This window comes from Salvelinus namaycush, unplaced genomic scaffold (genome assembly GCF_016432855.1).
Source record: "Salvelinus namaycush isolate Seneca unplaced genomic scaffold, SaNama_1.0 Scaffold477, whole genome shotgun sequence".
Lineage (NCBI taxonomy): Eukaryota > Metazoa > Chordata > Actinopteri > Salmoniformes > Salmonidae > Salvelinus > Salvelinus namaycush.
Genome location: NW_024061172.1, coordinates 23,029 through 42,154, shown reverse-complemented (window position 1 = coordinate 42,154; position 19,126 = coordinate 23,029). Strand labels below are relative to the sequence as shown.

The 19,126-nt window shown below is 42.4% G+C and overlaps 1 pseudogene; it reads right to left on the bottom strand.

The window, feature by feature from the left end:
• Positions 1-211: 211 nt before the first annotated feature.
• LOC120041563 lies at positions 212-18,712 on the bottom strand (annotated as a pseudogene).
• Positions 18,713-19,126: the final 414 nt, after the last annotated feature.

The window sequence follows — 19,126 nt, the reverse complement described above, 5'->3', positions numbered from 1 at the left end:
GTAGGTATATATCAACTACTGATAACATTAGTTAGAAAACTGATTGACTTTACTTAGCAACAGCTGTCCAGTCCCAGACAAGGCAGGACAGCAAGCAAAAACAACAAGCATTCTGTACATACATAATAGCGGTGCTTTGTATCAATCAATTACATTGTTGGAATGTAGAGCAATCAAATTAAACCAAAACCATTGAGGGACTGGTCTCATCTCAGACCCGGCTCACAGCACACAGCTGGTGAGGTGAAGGATTGAGGGTCAACCCCACGGCCGGTGTGAGGTCCAGATCATCCTCTGTTACTCCAGGAGGAGGAGAGAAACGAAAGCGCTGCAGGAGGGAGGTGAAGAAGAGGAAGAGCGCCATCCTGGCCAGACCCTCCCCCAGGCACACCCTACGACCTGGAAGAAGGTCAAATGAGGAAGACAACATATGACAATTAGGTCTACATACATTTCCTATAGTTGACATAAATGTCAAATTGTACACATTTTATACCATAAACTCTCCCTGGTTCAAAGCAATTCCCCAAACTCTTAATTTTAGAGTGCCATAGAAGGATTCACTTACCCAGTCAGTATGGATACAGAAACAGTGGAACTCACCTGCAGAGAAGGGCATGAAGGCATCCCTCTTGGCGAATCGACCTTCCTCATCCAGAAAGTGGGCGGGGTTAAAGGTGTGTGGGCTCTCCCACTCGCTTCCATCTTGTAGGACAGACGTCAGTAGAGGAAACACAAGCGTCCCCTTCTTGATGAAATATCCCTGGAAGGTGACGTCTCTGCTGGTGGTGTGAGGGATGGCCATGGGTAAAACGTTGGCCAGTCGCTGGGTCTCATGGATCACTGCATCAGTGTAGGGCAGGTTCTTCCGGTCCTCTGCTAAGGGCTGACGACTTCCTATGATGCTGCTGATCTCCTCTTGGACCCGGTCTGAGACAGAAAGGAGGGAGGACCAAAGTTACTGACCTCAGAAAATGTAATCTTAATCTTTACCCTGGACATTTTATAATTTTTCCAAGACGGCTTAATAACTGAATTAAGCTGGGAATGATACCTTAACCTACGTACCAAAATAGTTACCTTTTCTGCACAGATCACACTAAATGCATAACACCTTTTTGTTAAACAGTAGTCCCAATTGTACACAAGACCCTTTTTGCAAAACAGTAGACAACAGCTACACAATAAGTAAATTGTGTAAATCATGTCCAACAAAACTGTTAGTGTCTGAATTGTTTGAACACTTCCCTAAAAACAGGGATAACGCAAACAAAAGTGTTTGCCAAAACACATTTCCCTAGCAAAATGCACTAACCCGATCAAAACATGTCACTAAATTAAGTAACTATCAAAACAGTATAATTTGTCATAGAACAAGATGATAATCAACATTCATTGCATAATGTCTCAACAAATACTAACTGTAACACCAAGTCAAGTGCAGATGGTGATTTTAATAATAACGAACATAGCGAATACAAAACAAGAGACGTCAGGACATCAGGACATGAAAACAGAGTCAGTACTGCCTGATGACTGGGGTTGGTGAGGGCTATAAGGGAGAGTAATCAGGCTGGTGATGAAGTCCAGGTGGGCTTAACGATGGGAGCAGCTATGCACAATGTGGGTTGTCAGGACTGGTGGAGAGTAGACCAGGGACGTTGATTGCAGGAGGGAGGGAGCAAGCGTGACACTATCACCATCAATAGACTATTTTTCTATTAGTAAATTGTAGGATATGGTTATCAAACATTTACTAGAAATTACCTGTATTCTTCTCTCAATTAGCGATTAATACTAAAGCAGGAAGAATTTCAGTAAACTAAATTTGATTCTGTTTAGAATTGCAAAAGTGTTCGGTGGTGTATATTGTAACGCTTTACAATGCAGTAAAGATAAATCAAAGGGAAGAGATGTTGAAAGTGCAATTGTGACTGAAGTACTGTAAAACCAGTCACTGTACAAAGAGTTTACATGTTAATGGTAAAAGATTTCATTATGGGAGTACTGATTTAGTTTCATTTTACATGCTGTACACAACAGATGTTTGGAAGCTGATGTCCCAGTTCTTCCATGGCCTACATACTCAGACATGTCACACATTGAGCATGTTTGGGATGCTCTGGATCGACAGCGTGTTCTAGTTCCTGCCAATACCTATCAACTTCGCCCAGCCATCGAAGAGGAGTGGGACAACATTCGACAGGCCACAATCAACAGCCTGATCAACTCTATGTGAAGGAGATGTGTTGCACTGCATGAGGGAAATGGTGGTCACACCAGATACTTCCCCTACCTTTAAGGTCTCTGACCAACAGATGCATATCTGTATTCCCAGTCATGTGAAATCCATAGATGTTTCTCAATTGAATGATTTCCTGATATGAACTAACTCAGTAAAATCGTAGAGTTTGAGTTTATTTTATTTTTACAGGGACAGTGCACATTAATCAACGTTTCAGTAAAAGTGCCGGTTTTAGCCAGCCGGCTAATTTTCAACCGCAGTCCCTGGGAAGGTTATAACAGCCTGTAGAAATTGTTGCGTTCATATTTTTGTTCAGTGTACATTTAGAAAATGCATTTAGTGTTATGAAAAACGGTACTGTGTCTTGTGTACACTGTTTTGAAAATCTAAAACATTGTTCCAAATAAAATGCTTATACACGAATGAGAAAAAAACTGCACACAAAATATACACCTGTCCAAGCTGGAAGGTTGGAGCAAAATGGACGGTGGGGAAAGTGCATCTGATCAACATGGAAGGATGTTGTTTTTGCAAGTGGATTTTGAGAATATTTATAAATACTTTGTAGACTAGTTTTTTTTAAATTATTTATTATTAGAACAAAGATTATAATTGTGTATTCTACACCGATCACTGCTTCCTTCTGGGTTTTCGCTCCACTGCTCTCCCTCTCAAGTTAAGAACCTGTTGTCCTCTATGGCTATCCTTTATTACCACACCATAGTACAACTCCATTTTATTTATATATACACTGCTCAAAAAAATAAAGGGAACACTTAAACACAATGTAACTCCAAGTCAATCACACTTCTGTGAAATCAAACTGTCCACTTAGGAAGCAACACTGATTGACAATAAATTTCACATGCTGTTGTGCAAATGGAATAGACAAAAGGTGGAAATTATAGGCAATTAGCAAGACACCCCCAATAAAGGAGTGGTTCTGCAGGTGGTGACCACAGACCACTTCTCATTTCATATGCTTCCTGGCTGATGTTTTGGTCACTTTTGAATGCTGGTGGTGCTTTCACTCTAGTGGTAGCATGAGACGGAGTCTACAACCCACACAAGTGGCTCAGGTAGTGCAGCTCATCCAGGATGGCACATCAATGCGAGCTGTGGCAAGAAGGTTTGCTGTGTCTGTCAGCGTAGTGTCCAGAGCATGGAGGCGCTACCAGGAGACAGGCCAGTACATCAGGAGACGTGGAGGAGGCAGTAGGAGGGCAACAACCCAGCAGCAGGACCGCTACCTCCGCCTTTGTGCAAGGAGGAGCACTGCCAGAGCCCTGCAAAATGACCTCCAGCAGGCCACAAATGTGCATGTGTCTGCTCAAACAGTCAGAAACAGACTCCATGAGGGCCCGACGTCCACAGGTGGGGGTTGGGCTTACAGCCCAACACCGTGCAGGACGTTTGGCATTTGCCAGAGAACACCAAGATTGGCAAATTCTCCACTGGCGCCCTGTGCTCTTCACAGATGAAAGCAGGTTCACACTGAGCACATGTGACAGACGTGACAGAGTCTGGAGACGCCGTGGAGAACGTTCTGCTGCCTGCAACATCCTCCAGCATGACCGGTTTGGCGGTGGGTCAGTCATGGTGTGGGGTGGCATTTCTTTGGGGGGCCGCACAGCCCTCCATGTGTTCGCCAGAGGTAGCCTGACTGCCATTAGGTACCGAGATGAGATCCTCAGACCCCTTGTGAGATCATATGCTGGTGCGGTTGGCCCTGGGTTCCTCCTAATGCAAGACAATGCTAGACCTCATGTGGCTGGAGTGTGTCAGCAGTTCCTGCAAGAGGAAGGCATTGATGCTATGGACTGGCCCGCCCGTTCCCCAGACCTGAATCCAATTGAGCACATCATGTCTCGCTCCATCCACCAACGCCACGTTGCACCACAGACTGTCCAGGAGTTGGCGGATGCTTTAGTCCAGGTCTGGGAGGAGATCCCTCAGGAGACCATCCGCCACCTCATCAGGAGCATGCCCAGGCGTTGTAGGGAGGTCATACAGGCACGTGGAGGCCACACACACACTACTGAGCCTCATTTTGACTTGTTCTAAGGACACTACATCAAAGTTGGATCAGCCTGTAGTGTGGTTTTCCACTTTAATTTTGAGTGTGACTCCAAATCCAGACCTCCATGGGTTGATAAATTTGATTTCCATTGATAATTTGTGTGATTTTGTTGTCAGCACATTCAACTATGTAAAGAAAAAAGTATTTAATTCAGATCTAGGATGTGTTATTTTAGTGTTCCCTTATATATATATATATATATATATAATGTGGACTACAGCTTCATTCAGTGTTCAAGCAATTGAAACAAACTATAAACTGGCCTGTGGTTCAAGTGGGAAATGTTCACAGCAAGTAACACCTTGATTGTCTTGCATTACTACAATCACGTGTAGCAATGTCTGTACAATGGTGTGTGTCTGTGTGCACATTGATACTTACCCTGTATAAGGGGGTACTTGGCCATTAGCATCAAAGCCCAGCATAGGGTTGTCCCTGTGGTGTTAGTACCATTAGAAAACATGTTTCTCACAGAGGATATCAGGTTGTTGTCATGGTAGTGAGAGTTCTTGTTGCCAGATTCCTTATACAGACAGAAAAACACAGAAAAGGCATTTTAAAAAAGGGGAGAAAATATGTTTCCATGGCATAGACCAGGGATCATCAACTAGATTCACCTGCAGGCGGATATTTTTATTTTTTTATTCCCCTGAACGGATGGCTGGAATATAATTACATATACATTTGTAGACTGCAAATTGACCACGAGATAATGACTAAAATACTATAATTTCTCAAAGTTGTAGATAATCACGTCTCTCTCTTATGTGTGGGAATACTTGGGAGCACATTTCCAAAATGAATATCAGTTAGAGCTGATTTCCTGGTGTTTTACAGTTTGTGTAAAAAAATAAAATAAAAATAAACCGTTTTAAATTCCAGAAAACCTAGGCGACCAAGTAAAACCACCAAATTCGGACTGCGGGCTGCCAGTTGGGGAAACCTTACATAAACTGACCAGGTTAATCCAGGTGAAAGCTATGATCCCTTATTGATATCACTTGTTAAATCCACTTCAATCAGTGGATGAAGGGGAGGAGAAAGGTTTAAGAAGGATTTTTAAGCCTTGAGACATGGATTGTGTGTGAATGGGCAAGACAAAAGATTTAAGTGCCTTTGAATGGGGTATGGTAGTACAGTAGGTGCCAGGCGCATCTGTTTGAGTGTCAAGAACTGTGACGCTGCTGGGTTTTTCACGCTCAACAGTTTCCCGTGTGTATCAAGAATGTTCCACCACCCAAAGGACATCCAGCCAACTTGAAACAACTGTGAGAAGCATTGGAGTCAACATGGGCCAGTATCCCTGTGGAACGCTTTTTTTTTCTTTATGACATGGGCCATTTACATATTTCTCAATGCACACTAAATCCCTACTTGGGTGGGGGGGGGGGGTAGATCAGCTTTAATATTTAATACAAAGCAAAAAACAGGTTTATACATTTTTACAAATGTATAAAATAAACTTAAATATCATATTTATATAAGTATTCAGACCATTTACTCAGTACTTTCTTGAAGCACCTTTGACAGCGATAATAGCCTCGTATTCTTGAGTATGACGCTACAAGCTTGGCACACCTGTGTTTGGGGAGTTTTTTCCCATTCTTCTCTGCAGATCCTCTCAAGCTCTGTCACGTTGGATGAGAGTGCCTCTGCACAGCTATTTTCAGGTCTCGCCAGAGATGTTCAATTGGGTTCAAATCTGGGCTCTGGCTGGGCCACTCAAGGACATTGAGTGTGTCCTGGTTGTTGTCCTGTTGGAAAGTAAACCTTTGCCCCACTGAGGTCCTGAGCACTCTGGAGCAGGTTTTCATCAAGGATATCTCTGTACTTTGCTCCGTTTATCTTTGCCTCGATCCTGACTAGTCTCCCTGCCGCTGAAAAACATCCCCACAGCATGATGCTGCCACCACCATTCTTCACTGTAGGGATGGTGCCAGGTTTCCTCCAGACGTGATGCTTGGCATTCAGGCCAAAGAGTTCAATCTTGGTTTCATCAGACCAGAGAATCTTGTTTCTCGTGGTCAGAGTCCTTTACGTGTCTTTTGGCAAACTCCAAGCGGGCTGTTGTGTGCCTTTTACTGGAGTGGCTTCCATCTGGCCGCTCTACCATAAAGGCCTGATTGGTGGAGTGCTGCAGAGATGGTTGTCTTCTGGAAAATTCTCCCAACTCCACAGAGAAACTCTGAAGCTTTGTCAGAATGACCATTGGGTTCTTGGTCACCTTCCTGACCAAGGCCCTTCTCCCCTGATTGCTCAGTTTGTCCGGGCAGCCAGCTCTAGTAAGAGTCTTGGTGGTTCCAAACTTCTTCCATTTAAGAATGATGGAGGCCACTGTCGTCTTTGGGACCTTCAATGCTTCGATAATTTTTTGGTACCCTTCCCCAGATCTGTGCATCGACAATACTCTGAGTTATACGGACAATTCCTTTGACCTCATTGCTTGGTTTTTTTCTCTGACATGCACCGTCAACTGTGGGACATTATAGACAGGTGTGTGCCTTTCCAAATCATGTCCAATCATTTGAAATTACCAAAGGTGGACATAGTCTGAATACTTGTCAAATAGGCATCTTTTTTTATTTGGTATGAATTTGCAAAAAAATTCAAACCTGTTTTCGCTTTGTCATTATGGGTTATTGTGTGTAGATTGATCAAGAAAAATATACATGTAATCCATTTTAGAATAAGGCTGTAACGTAACAAAATGTGGGGAAAAGGAAGGGGTCTGAATACTTTCCGAATGCACTGTGTATTATATATATTTGAAGTCAGGTTGGAATCATTAACTCGTTTTTCAACCACTCCACAAATTTCTTGTGAACAAACAATAGTTTTGGCAAGTCAGTTAGGACATCTACTTTGTGCATGACAAGTCATTTTTCCAACAATTATTTACAGACAGATTATTTCACTGTATCACAATTCCAGTGGGTCAGAAGTTTACATACACTAAGTTGACTGTGCCTTTATACAGCTTGGACAATTCCAGAAAATGATGTCATGGCTTTAGAAGCTTCGGATAAGCTAATGGACATCATTTGAGTCAATTAGAGGTGTATCTGTGGATGTATTTCAAGGCCTACCTTTGCTTGACATCATGGGAAAATCAAAAGAAATCAGCCAAGACCTCAGAAAAAAAATTGTAGAACTCCAACAAGTCTGGTGCATCCTTGGGAGAAATTTCCAAACACCTGAAGGTACCACGTTCATCTGTTCAAACAATAGAACGCATGTATAAACACCATGGGACTACGTAACCGCCATACCGCTCAAGAAGACATGTTCTGTCTCCTAGAGATGAACGTAGTTTGGTGCGAAAAGTGCAAATCAATCCCAGAACAACAGCAAAGGACCTTGTGAATATGCTAGAGGAAACTGGTAGAAAAGTATCAATATCCACAGTAAAACGAGTCCTATATCGATGTAACCTGAAAGGCCGCTCAGCAAGGAAGAAGCCACTGGTCCAAAACCGCCATTAAAAAGCCAGACTACAGTTTGCAACTGCACATGGGGATAAAGATTGTACTTTTTGGAGAAATGTCCACTGGTCTGATGAAACAAAAATAGAACAGTTTGGCCATAATGACCATCGTTATGTTCGGAGGAAAAAGGGGGAGGCTTGCAAGCCGAAGAACACTACAAGCTAGGTCGCAAATGGGTCTTCCAAATGGACTTCCAAAGTTGTGGCAAAATGGCTTAAGGACAACAAAGTCAAGGTATTGGAGTGGCCATCACAAAGCCCTGACCTCAATCCTATAGAACATTTGTGGGCAGAACTGAAAAAGCATGTCCCAGCAAGGAGGCCTACAAACTGACTGTTAACCCAGCTCTGTCAGGAGGAATGGGCCAAAATTCACCCAACTTATTGTGGGAAGCTCGTAGTAGGCTACCCAAAATGTTTGACCCAAGTTAAACAATTTAAAGGCAATGCTACCAAATACTAATTGAGTGTACGTAAACTTCTGGCCCACTGGGAATGTGATGAAAGAAATAAAAGCTGAAATAAAGCATTCTCTACTATTATTCTGACATTTCACATTCTTAAAATAAAGTGGTGATCCTAACTAACCTAAGACATGGACTTTTTACAAGTATTAAATGTCAGGAATTGTGAAAATGTATTTGGCTAAAGTGTATGTACATTTCTGACTTCAACTGTATGTATACACACAAGTTTGGACACTCATTCCATGGTTTTTCTTTATTAGAAAAAATTTTCTACATTGTAGACTAATAGTGAAGACATCAAAATTACGAAATAAAACACATGTTGGTTAAGTGTGCCTTGAATTCTAAATAAATGACTGACAGTGTCACCAGCAAAGGCCCACACCTCCTCCATGCCTTTCGGTGGGAACCACACATGCAGAGATTATCCTTTCACCTACTCTGCATCTCAATTAGACACATCGGTTGGAACCAAAAATCTCAAATTTGGACTCGGACTAAAGGACAGATTTCCACCGGTCTAATGTCCATTGCTCGTGTTTCTTGGCCCAAGCAAGTCTCCTTTTCTTATTGGTGTCTTTTAGTAGTGGTTTCTTTGCAGCAATTCGACCATGAAAGCCTCATTCACGCAGTCTCCTCTAAACAGTTGATGTTGAGATGTGTCTTACTTGAACTCTGAAGCAATTATTTGGGCTGCAATTTCTGAGGCTGGTAACTCTAATGAACTTATCCTCTGCTGCAGAGGTAACTCTGGGTCATCCTTTCCTGTGCAGTCCTCATGAGAGCCAATTACATCATAGCGCTTGATGGTTTTTGTGACTGCACTTGAAGAAACGTTCAAAGTTCTTAATGTTCCGGATTGACTGACCTTCATGTCTTAAAGTAATGATGGACTGTCGTTTCTCTTTGCTTATTTGAGCTGTTCTTGACATAATAGGGACTTGGTCTTTTACCAAATAGGGCTATATTTTGTATACCACCCCTACCCTGTCACAACACAACTGATTGGCTCAAACGCATTAAGGAAAGAAATTCCACAAATACTTTTAAGGCACACATGTTAATTGAAGTACATTCCAGGTGACTACCTCATGAAGCTGGTTGAGAGAATGCCAAGAGTGTGCAAAAGCTGTCAAAGGCAAAGTGTGAATACTTTGAAGAATCTAAAATAAATGTTGATTTGTTTTACACTTTTTTTGGTTACTAAATGATCCCATATGTGTTATTTCATCGTTTTGATGTCTTCACTATTATTCTACAATGTAGAAAATAGTACAAATAATGGCACACAGACAATCCATGTCTCAAAGCTTAAAAATCCTTCTTTAACATGTCTCCTCCCCTTCATCTACATTGATCGAAGGGGATTTAACAAGTGACATCATCGCTTTCAGCTGGATTTACCTGGTCAGTCTAAGGTTTCCCCATCTGGCAGCCCGTGCCCGAATTTGGCCTGCGGGTGGTTTTATTTTGCCCCCCAAAATACCACAGTGTGCCATCACAGCAGCAATATTTGTGACCTGTTGCCACAAGAAAAGGGCAACCAGTGAAGAACAAACACCATAGTAAATACAACCCGTGTTTATTTTTATTTATTTTCCCTTTTAACTACTTGCACAATGACATTTGAAATGTCTAATCTTTTGGAACTTTTGTGAGTAATGTTTACTGTACATTTATTGTTATTTCACTTTTGTTTTATCTACATCACTTGCTTTGGCAATGTTAACATGTTTCCCATGCCAATAAAGCCCTTGAATTGAATTGAGAGTTTAAATACACTGCTCAAAAAAATAAAGGGAACACTTAAACACAATGTAACTCCAAGTCAATCACACTTCTGTGAAATCAAACTGTCCACTTAGGAAGCAACACTGATTGACAATAAATTTCACATGTTGTTGTGCAAATGGAATAGACAAAAGGTGGAAATTATAGGCAATTAGCAAGACACCCCCAATAAAGGAATGGTTCTGCAGGTGGTGACCACAGACCACTTCTCAGTTCCTATGCTTCCTGGCTGATGTTTTGGTCACTTGAATGCTGGCGGTGCTTTCACTCTAGTGGTAGCATGAGACGGAGTCTACAACCCACACAAGTGGCTCAGGTAGTGCAGTTCATCCAGGATGGCACATCAATGCGAGCTGTGGCAAAAAGGTTTGCTGTGTCTGTCAGCGTAGTGTCCAGAGCATGGAGGCGCTACCAGGAGACAGGCCAGTACATCAGGAGACGTGGAGGAGGCCGTAGGAGGGCAACAACCCAGCAGCAGGACCGCTACCTCCGCCTTTGTGCAAGGAGGTGCACTGCCAGAGCCCTGCAAAATGACCTCCAGCAGGCCACAAATGTGCAGGTGTCTGCTCAAACGGTCAGAAACAGACTCCATGAGGGCCCAACGTCCACAGGTGGGGGTTGTGCTTACAGCCCAAAACCGTGCAGGACGTTTGGCATTTGCCAGAGAACACCAAGATTGGCAAATTCGCCACTGGCGCCCTGTGCTCTTCACAGATGAAAGCAGGTTCACACTGAGCACATGTGACAGACGTGACAGAGTCTGGAGACGCCGTGGAGAACGTTCTGCTGCCTGCAACATCCTCCAGCATGACCGGTTTGGCGGTGGGTCAGTCATGGTGTGGGGTGGCATTTCTTTGTGGGGCCGCACAGCCCTCCATGTGCTCGCCAGAGGTAGCCTGACTGCCATTAGGTACCGAGATGAGATCCTCAGACCCCTTGAGACCATATGCTGACACATGCACATTTGTGGCCTGCTGGAGGTCATTTTGCAGGGCTCTGGCAGTGCACCTCCTTGCACAAAGGCGGAGGTAGCGGTCCTGCTGCTGGGTTGTTGCCCTCCTACGGCCTCCTCCACGTCTCCTGATGTACTGGCCTGTCTCCTGGTAGCGCATCCATGCTCTGGACACTACGCTGACAGACACAGCAAACCTTTTTGCCACAGCTCGCATTGATGTGCCATCCTGGATGAACTGCACTACCTGAGCCACTTGTGTGGGTTGTAGACTCCGTCTCATGCTACCACTAGAGTGAAAGCACCGCCAGCATTCAAAAGTGTCCAAAACATCAGCCAGGAAGCATAGGAACTGAGAAGTGGTCTGTGGTCACCACCTGCAGAACCATTCCTTTATTGGGGGTGTCTTGCTAATTGCCTATAAATTTCCACCTTTTGTCTATTCCATTTGCACAACAGCATGTGAAATTTATTGTCAATCAGTGTTGCTTCCTAAGTGGACAGTTTGATTTCACAGAAGTGGGATTGACTTGGAGTTACATTGTGTTGTTTAAGTGTTCCCTTTATTTTTTTGAGCAGTGTATATTTACCTTTATTATTTTTCACTAACCCTTCCACCCCTCCCCTAATTGCAGTAAACTAATGGACAACAACACTTAGGCTTCTACTTCCAGCTAACACACACTATATACATTTTACAAAAGTTATCTTTTGTTTGTATTTAATCCCATCCTTCAGCTACCCTCAACCCCACCGATCAATCTCTGAAGATCATTCAGCTTGATTTCTATTTGCCATATATTTCTATCTGTGCTGTTTTACAAAAGTTCTGAGCCTATATACATTTTACGGACACCGTCATTTTTTACATTTGTCATCTTGTTGTTTTTAATTGAGATGATTTTTAACTGTAGTGAGATTTCATACCTCCAGTGTCTGCTTTCGGACAAGGAACGAGTCCACAAAGCCTCTACACATCTGAGGGTTGAGAGTCTCCTTCAGCCCCCTCACCAGCTCCCCTCATCTCCTTCTTGTTGTTCTCAATATTCTTCAACAAAAGCTTCCTGCTTTTCAGCCAAGGGCCCAGCCAGGGGAACATGTTGTACAACTATCTCCCAGTAAACAAAAAGTTAAGCATGAATTACCCTCTATTATTCCAGTAGCCCAGTACACATTTGAATAACTATTACATTTTCCTGGTTTAGTCAAGTGTGACCAGTTTGTTTTTCACTCTGCCATTATTCTCAAAGTAAACATCATGAGCACATAGTACAGTACCTGAACTGAAACAGAGCCTGCAATTCGTAGGTTCTCATTGGCTCGATCCACTGTGGCTCGGAACTTGGAGTCAGAGTATTCAAACCTGCTGCCGTACACAATGTTGGAGATTACGTTGGCGACAGCATAACTCAATGGCTGGGTTGTGTCAAATGCTTTACCTATTAAAAAGAACCAGATCAGAAATTCAATTAGAAAGCCTAAGGATTTTTTTATGTAACCCTTTTTTTGGTTTTCAAAATCAGAACTACGAATTCTTACCCTCATGTTTTTCCAACACTTCAATCAGATAGTGAATTTCCTCTGAGATTTTCTCCTCACTCCCTTTCTTGCCCATCCCAAAGTCTCTAAGGTTCGCCAGGGCAAAGTGCCTCATCTCTTTCCATGAGTCGACCATTGCCAAACAGAATACCTATTGAAAAGTAATATTGTGCATGTGTCAGGAGAGAATCATTTATTTGTCACATAATTGGGGCTGTTACAGACCCAAATATGCTTGCTTGACAGAATATTGTCTAGAATGCAACAGTTAACCGAGATTACAAGTTTCACATATCCCACATTACCATGTCCATTGGTGAAGTCATACAACACAGGAAGCATGCCCCTGTCCCCAAACTCCTCTGCATGGTTGACCAGCGCCTGCTTGACCGTCTTGTATCCTGCCAGGATGACCACTTTTGTGGGTCCAAAGTGAACCGTGAAAACAGACCCATATTTCTTGGACAGCTGTAGAACATAAAGACTAAATGCATGGTTTATTAAAAGGTCCCGGACAGTGAAAATCATGTTTTTCATCAAATTAGATGATATTTGGATGTAACCAGTTCATAGCAGGTTGACCCAAGTATGAAAAAGTACTGTAGCTGCTAGATTGGCAAAGCTGAAAAAGTTACTGGTCCCCCCCATGTCAAACGCTTGGATTCATGAGGCAGGCATTACTTCTGGCTTTATTACATTTCAGGTAAAACCGACTATTTTAAAACACCAATGGTAGCTCTTATCTTAACCAGTTAAAATATATGTTACAGTTTAAAACTGTCATCATACATCTTTGTTTACAAACCGTAAGAAAGCTCAAGCAGAACGATACTGGTAACTAAGCTAGCCAAGACCAACAACACAAACAAACTATACAGCTACAAGTAGTGAATGGAGTTACTAACGGACTGTACTTGCTAAACAAGTTAAATGTCTTACCTGTGATTACATTGTTTCCACATTTATAGAGCTCTAGCTATGTGTAGCCTACTTGGACACCGGCTCCCCACAATTTCCCACACTCCCATACCGAATAGCCTGAAGCCACAGGGCTCTTCTTTCAGGCTCTATTTCCCTACGTGGGAGCATTGCGAACCGTAGGCCGTAATTTCTGACCTGGTTACATGTACATTGAACACACAGCAGCTTTTCATCATGGTTTGTTGTTTCTGTATAACAAAAAAATTATACGACCAAGTTGGCTCTTTTACACTGGGGGTCAATGGGAAAGAATGTTTGATATCCCCAATTTGTGGACGTGGTCGAGGGGAATTCCATCTTATTACGTGAATATCGACTCGGAGAATGCCTCAACCAATTTTCTCTTCAAAATGCTCTCATGGTCAATAGAGCTGATCATGGACTGTTGGATATCAGACAAACAGCAGCTATACGCATTTGCATTTCTATTGTTTTGTAACTAATTAATTACAGAATACAGTTCACTGATACACTTCAGCAGAATTAGTAAAGCCTGAGTCCCCTTAGAAGCTTAGACATAAGGGAATGTACATGAAAACAGCATACAATAAGTGTACTGAACAATTTATTGGTGCCTTTATATTAACATTATAAATGATATGTTCAGAATTGTATTAATTGATCAGACATTCATTTGATAACTTACAATAGGCCAGCATAGCCGTAATATTGATCAACATGAACAATCATGATAAATAATGGTGACATTTGACATAAATACATTCTTAGAGCCATATCCTAATATACTGTAGACATCCGGCCTCACTAATGTGCAGGACCACACTGATTCGTACAATTTGTAACACTCATCTTCCATCCGAATGCTTGAAATAAAACTATACAAAGTAACAATGTGATATCATATCACATAAAAGGGAATTACTTAGGCTTTAGGGAATGCCACCAACTACAGAGCTTGATGGTGAGGGGAGCGGGAGAGGAGGGGGACCCATGTACCCCGCTTCAGTCACCCACTTGGCCACAGTCACCCCCAAGATTGAAGCGGGAGACAAATCCAGCTTTGGCCTCCTACTTGTCAGGCCTCATACTGGGCAGATCGGGGTCCTGGGATGGACAGCTCGCACAACTTCCCCACATACAGCGCTGGATCAAGTGTGACCTCGTTGAGGAGATCCAGGAGCCAATCTATGTAGCCTGAAATGTTTATTTTTTTGTGACCAACTTGTTAAAAAAAAATATTCAGAGGGTTACAGGTACAAAACTAAAATGAATGCATATAAAGATAACCACGACCCATTTCCTCCTTAGTCCCCGTTTTATAAGGCCGCGGCTTTTGTGGAGCGATGGGTAACGACGCTTCGTGGGTGTCAGTTGTTGATGTGTGCAGAGGGTCCCTGGTTCGCGCCCGGGTCGGGGCGAGGGGACGCCATAAAGTTATACTGTTACATTGATGCTGTTGACCCGGATCACTGGTTGCTGCGGAAAAGGAGGATGGGTGTCAGTTGTTGATGTGTGCAGAGGGTCCCTGGTTCGCGCCGACTCTGCACACAACAAGAGTTACCCACGAAGCGCAGTACCGATCGCTCCACAAAAGCCGCGGCCCTTGCAGAGCAAGTGACGTCACCGACTGAAAGGCTGCTAGCGCGCTCCACCGCTACCTAGCTAGCCATTTCACATCGTTTACATATACACAGGCACAACGTTCACTGGGGATGGGGGGGGGGGAGGACTTTTCCTTCACACAGCCTGTCAGCACGCTCTGTTGTGTTTGTGCAGTCCTAAATCCAGTGAGATACACTCCAAACAGCCTACCCGACAACTCGGAGGCACATTGTCACGTTTTTTAGTCAGTATGGCAATGTAACGTAATTGATCTGTCAGGTTCCCTACTTTTCACATTGACAGTCATAAATAGCTCTAACGTTACAGGCTTCACTGTCATGGTGCACAGTAGAGGTCTGCGCAGGACCGATTTCTTCATCCCGCTCCTCCACCCGCTACCGCAAGAACTGGTCCCAAACCTAACCTAAGTCCCGCAATGTTATGTTAGGCGAATGTGAAGCAGCTCACTAGCCAGCCATGGTCCCAGCAATTTTGCGCCCTATAGGCAATATCAAATGCTAAAAAAATAACTTAAGAAATGGGTTAAATTAGCCGAGATTCTCACATGGCCTTTTGTATTACTGGGCTATATCAGGCAATATGCTAGTAGATGTAGTTTAAAGAGAGCAGAGTTGGAGAAAATTGCACTTTCTCTTGAGCTATTTTTATAGCCTACCTTTTAGGAGTGGGAAGATTTTCAGACAGAGAAATATGGGTGATCAATATTTAGCCCTATTTCTAGGCAATATTTAGGAAATATATTTAATTGGAAAGATAACTACTCTGTGCTTCTCCGACCACGTTTACATAGACTATAGTCTACTCTTTAGTTGAGAACACACGCGCACCTGATCTCGAAAGGTACTGCTACTGAACTGTAAAGCAGCAAGAATGATGACAGCGACACTTGACGTTTAGCATAGTCCTATAGGTTAGCCTACCTTTTAGGAGGACAATTTGCAGACCGAGACAAATAAATGGCTATTCAATACTGAAGACCCATTGAATGTTTTCCCCAATTGATAAATCAACTTCACTCGAATGTGCACTGCACACTCGATCGTATTGTCTTCATTATTTGATAAACAACGTTAACACTATGACATCCGGCATTCTAGTAAGTAGCTTGCTAGCTAAAAGCCACAACACAACACATGAAAAGGGGCTTTAATAACATTCTGGTCGGTAGCTAGTTAGCACTCACTCACGTGGCTGCTAGCACCATCATGAATAGGGGCATTCAGGACACTACAGTATTACATTTTTCTAAGTAGTGAAAACGCTAGGGAGAAGCAATGTTGAAAAGTAATCTTTAGACATGTTGTACTTTTCTTAAATGTAGTTTTGTAATTGACTAAAACAAGCAGACAATTGTTTGCGGTGAGCCAATGGGGTAACCTATGTAGCAGCAGGTTGTTTTCCCACAGGCGGGCGGAGCCTTGACGGTCTATCTAACAGGCTGACCACACCGATCGCGTTGCGTGCCCGAGCATTGCAAAATAAATGAGGAAATCCATGTTATTCAATTATTGCGACAACGAGTGCCTGCGTTGCCAAGGGCTACAATAGAAATTAGTTATATTTCTGACGCAGATCGCGCTGGAAGTCCTGCCTCTCCCATCTCCTCATTGGTTTATAGGAGCAGAGTTTGTTTTGATATTTTAACCTGCGTGTCGTGGTCGCGTTTGGTGTGGGGGGACAAAATAAATGTTTGCACGATGGCCCACACACGCAGCCGGTTTGGGTTCTGTGCAACACACTGGGAGTATACTATTTAGGCTCATAATGACCTTACCAGGCAATGACCACAAGGGTGTTTCAAAGAGCTGTCTGTCAATGTTTTCCTGAGTTTTACACCAATCTTAAAGCTGCAGTCCATAATTAAACATCAAAACATCCGTCCCATCACTTATTTTGGTAAACAGCTGAGGAATGGGGCTGGAGAAATGCAACCACTCAAATTCACAGATGGCACTATGGATGCAAGGACTGGCCATCCGTGAAATTATCTTTTTAGGCCAGGATTCAATCCGATTGCTGATTTGGACAATGCAGAATGTAAAGGTAATTTCCAATTGAGCCGACATATGCAGCTTTTACCGTGATCTCCGAGAATGCGGGAACATTGCCTTTTAAAAAGTGCATAGTGGACAAATGCGATCGGATTCAATCTAGCCCTTAATGTTGTGAAGCTATACAGTGTTTGGTTAGAATCACATTTTTTTACAAACAAACACTGAGTTCTAAAGAGAACCAGTTTAAAAAGGGTCAATCTGCCATTGGTACATCCATTTTTTAACTTTTAAATTACTAATTATAGCTATTGATTCTTGAAGAATATAACTAGAAATACCTTATGAGCTTACCCCATCAGAACCCAAAGTATGAGATTGTTAAATAAAAATAAATACATGTAGCCTCTAAACATGATTTAAAACTATATTTGTATTATTATGGATGGTCAGTCATTGCATCCATAGGTTTGTCTAATTTCAGAGGGGTTATATTTCTCCAGACCCATTCCTCAGCTGTTAACCTAAAACAGTGGTGGGGTGTAAGCTTTATTGTTTGAACTGCAGATTGTCCCTTTAACTTCAAGATGCTTTGAGAGCTTAGCTATTCAAAATAAATTAACCAAACACAGACTGTGGAGATCAGTGTGTGACTTATAATGCAGGTGTTATGAAAAGCCCTGTGAAGTAAACAATGCATGAAATGTAAATATAAAAACTTGAACTAAAGGTTGTTGGAAGCAGTTCTGTAACAAATAAAGTATAATTCTGTTGACACATCTCCTGAAGTGATATCATTGCAATATAAGTTGGATTGAAGTATGTGTGAGCTATTTTGGTGAGTTGTTTGGTCTGTGACAAGAAAACTATTAAGATTGTGTTTTTACCCCTCACAAAAACTATCCCTTTAAGCATTTATGACCGATACGATTTTCAAGCCAAATGCCTCTATTATGTGAGTGAATGCACATTGGTCATCATTTCACCTGTATTATTTGATAACATTCTGCAATTAAAAAAACTGAAATGGAACATTAACGGAGGAACATTCTCTGAAAACATTCATAAACTCAGAGCGAGTGTGGTAAGTAGGGCCACATTAAAATAAAAACCTTTTAGAGGGCTCCTGTGTTGACAAACTATTGCTAACTGGTTGAAACACTATGTTGCTTTGACAATACATGCCTATTGAAACTAACTGGAAGTTTTAAACCTGCTAAAATAAACATTTAGAAAATATTTAAGCAGGTAAAACAATGTCACAGATCATATCAACAACCATAACATAGTTTAATCTCAGGACTTGCTCTCACCTTACAGAGGGTGCGGTAGGGCCTCTTGAGATCCAGCTGGAGCATGTTACCAAGCAGGGGCAGAGGCCTGGGTCCTGGAGGCGCCTTCCCCTGTTCCTCAGAGTTGGAATCAGAGGAGAGGCAGTAAAGAGCCAGCAGAAACAGCAGAGCCCCCAGCAGTGTCACCGTACTCGATGTCTGGAGAAGAACTTCTATAAGAGACATCTTCAAACAGCTCTTATACCTACACAGGGCTAAAAATAGTGACTACTTCCTGCTCATTGATCTGCCTGACAATGGAGGCGCACCTTTTATAGAGCATGGAACAGCCTCAGGGGAGGGGCTAAACATTCTGGGGAAAAATGTGCTCTTATCTATGCGAAGGTTACTCGTCCTATGAGGATTTCCCATAGTTTATTAGATCTTGATAAACACTAGATACAATTGAAGGCAAGTGTAAAAATAAACATTTACAAGCCTTTGAGGTTTGACTGTGTTAAAGACTATCTTTTGAATGTCATTTAGCAACTATTACATACATATTTCCAATCTTTTTTCTCAAATGCACACATTTTGGGGGCTTTCACATTTGATACTTTAGTGGGGTGTATAAATATAAATGACGTGGAAACAACGTTGATTCAACCAGTGTGTGTGCCCAGCGGATTGATAGATCACTGTGCCGAGGTATATTCTATACAAACATTCTGAGTGTTTGTT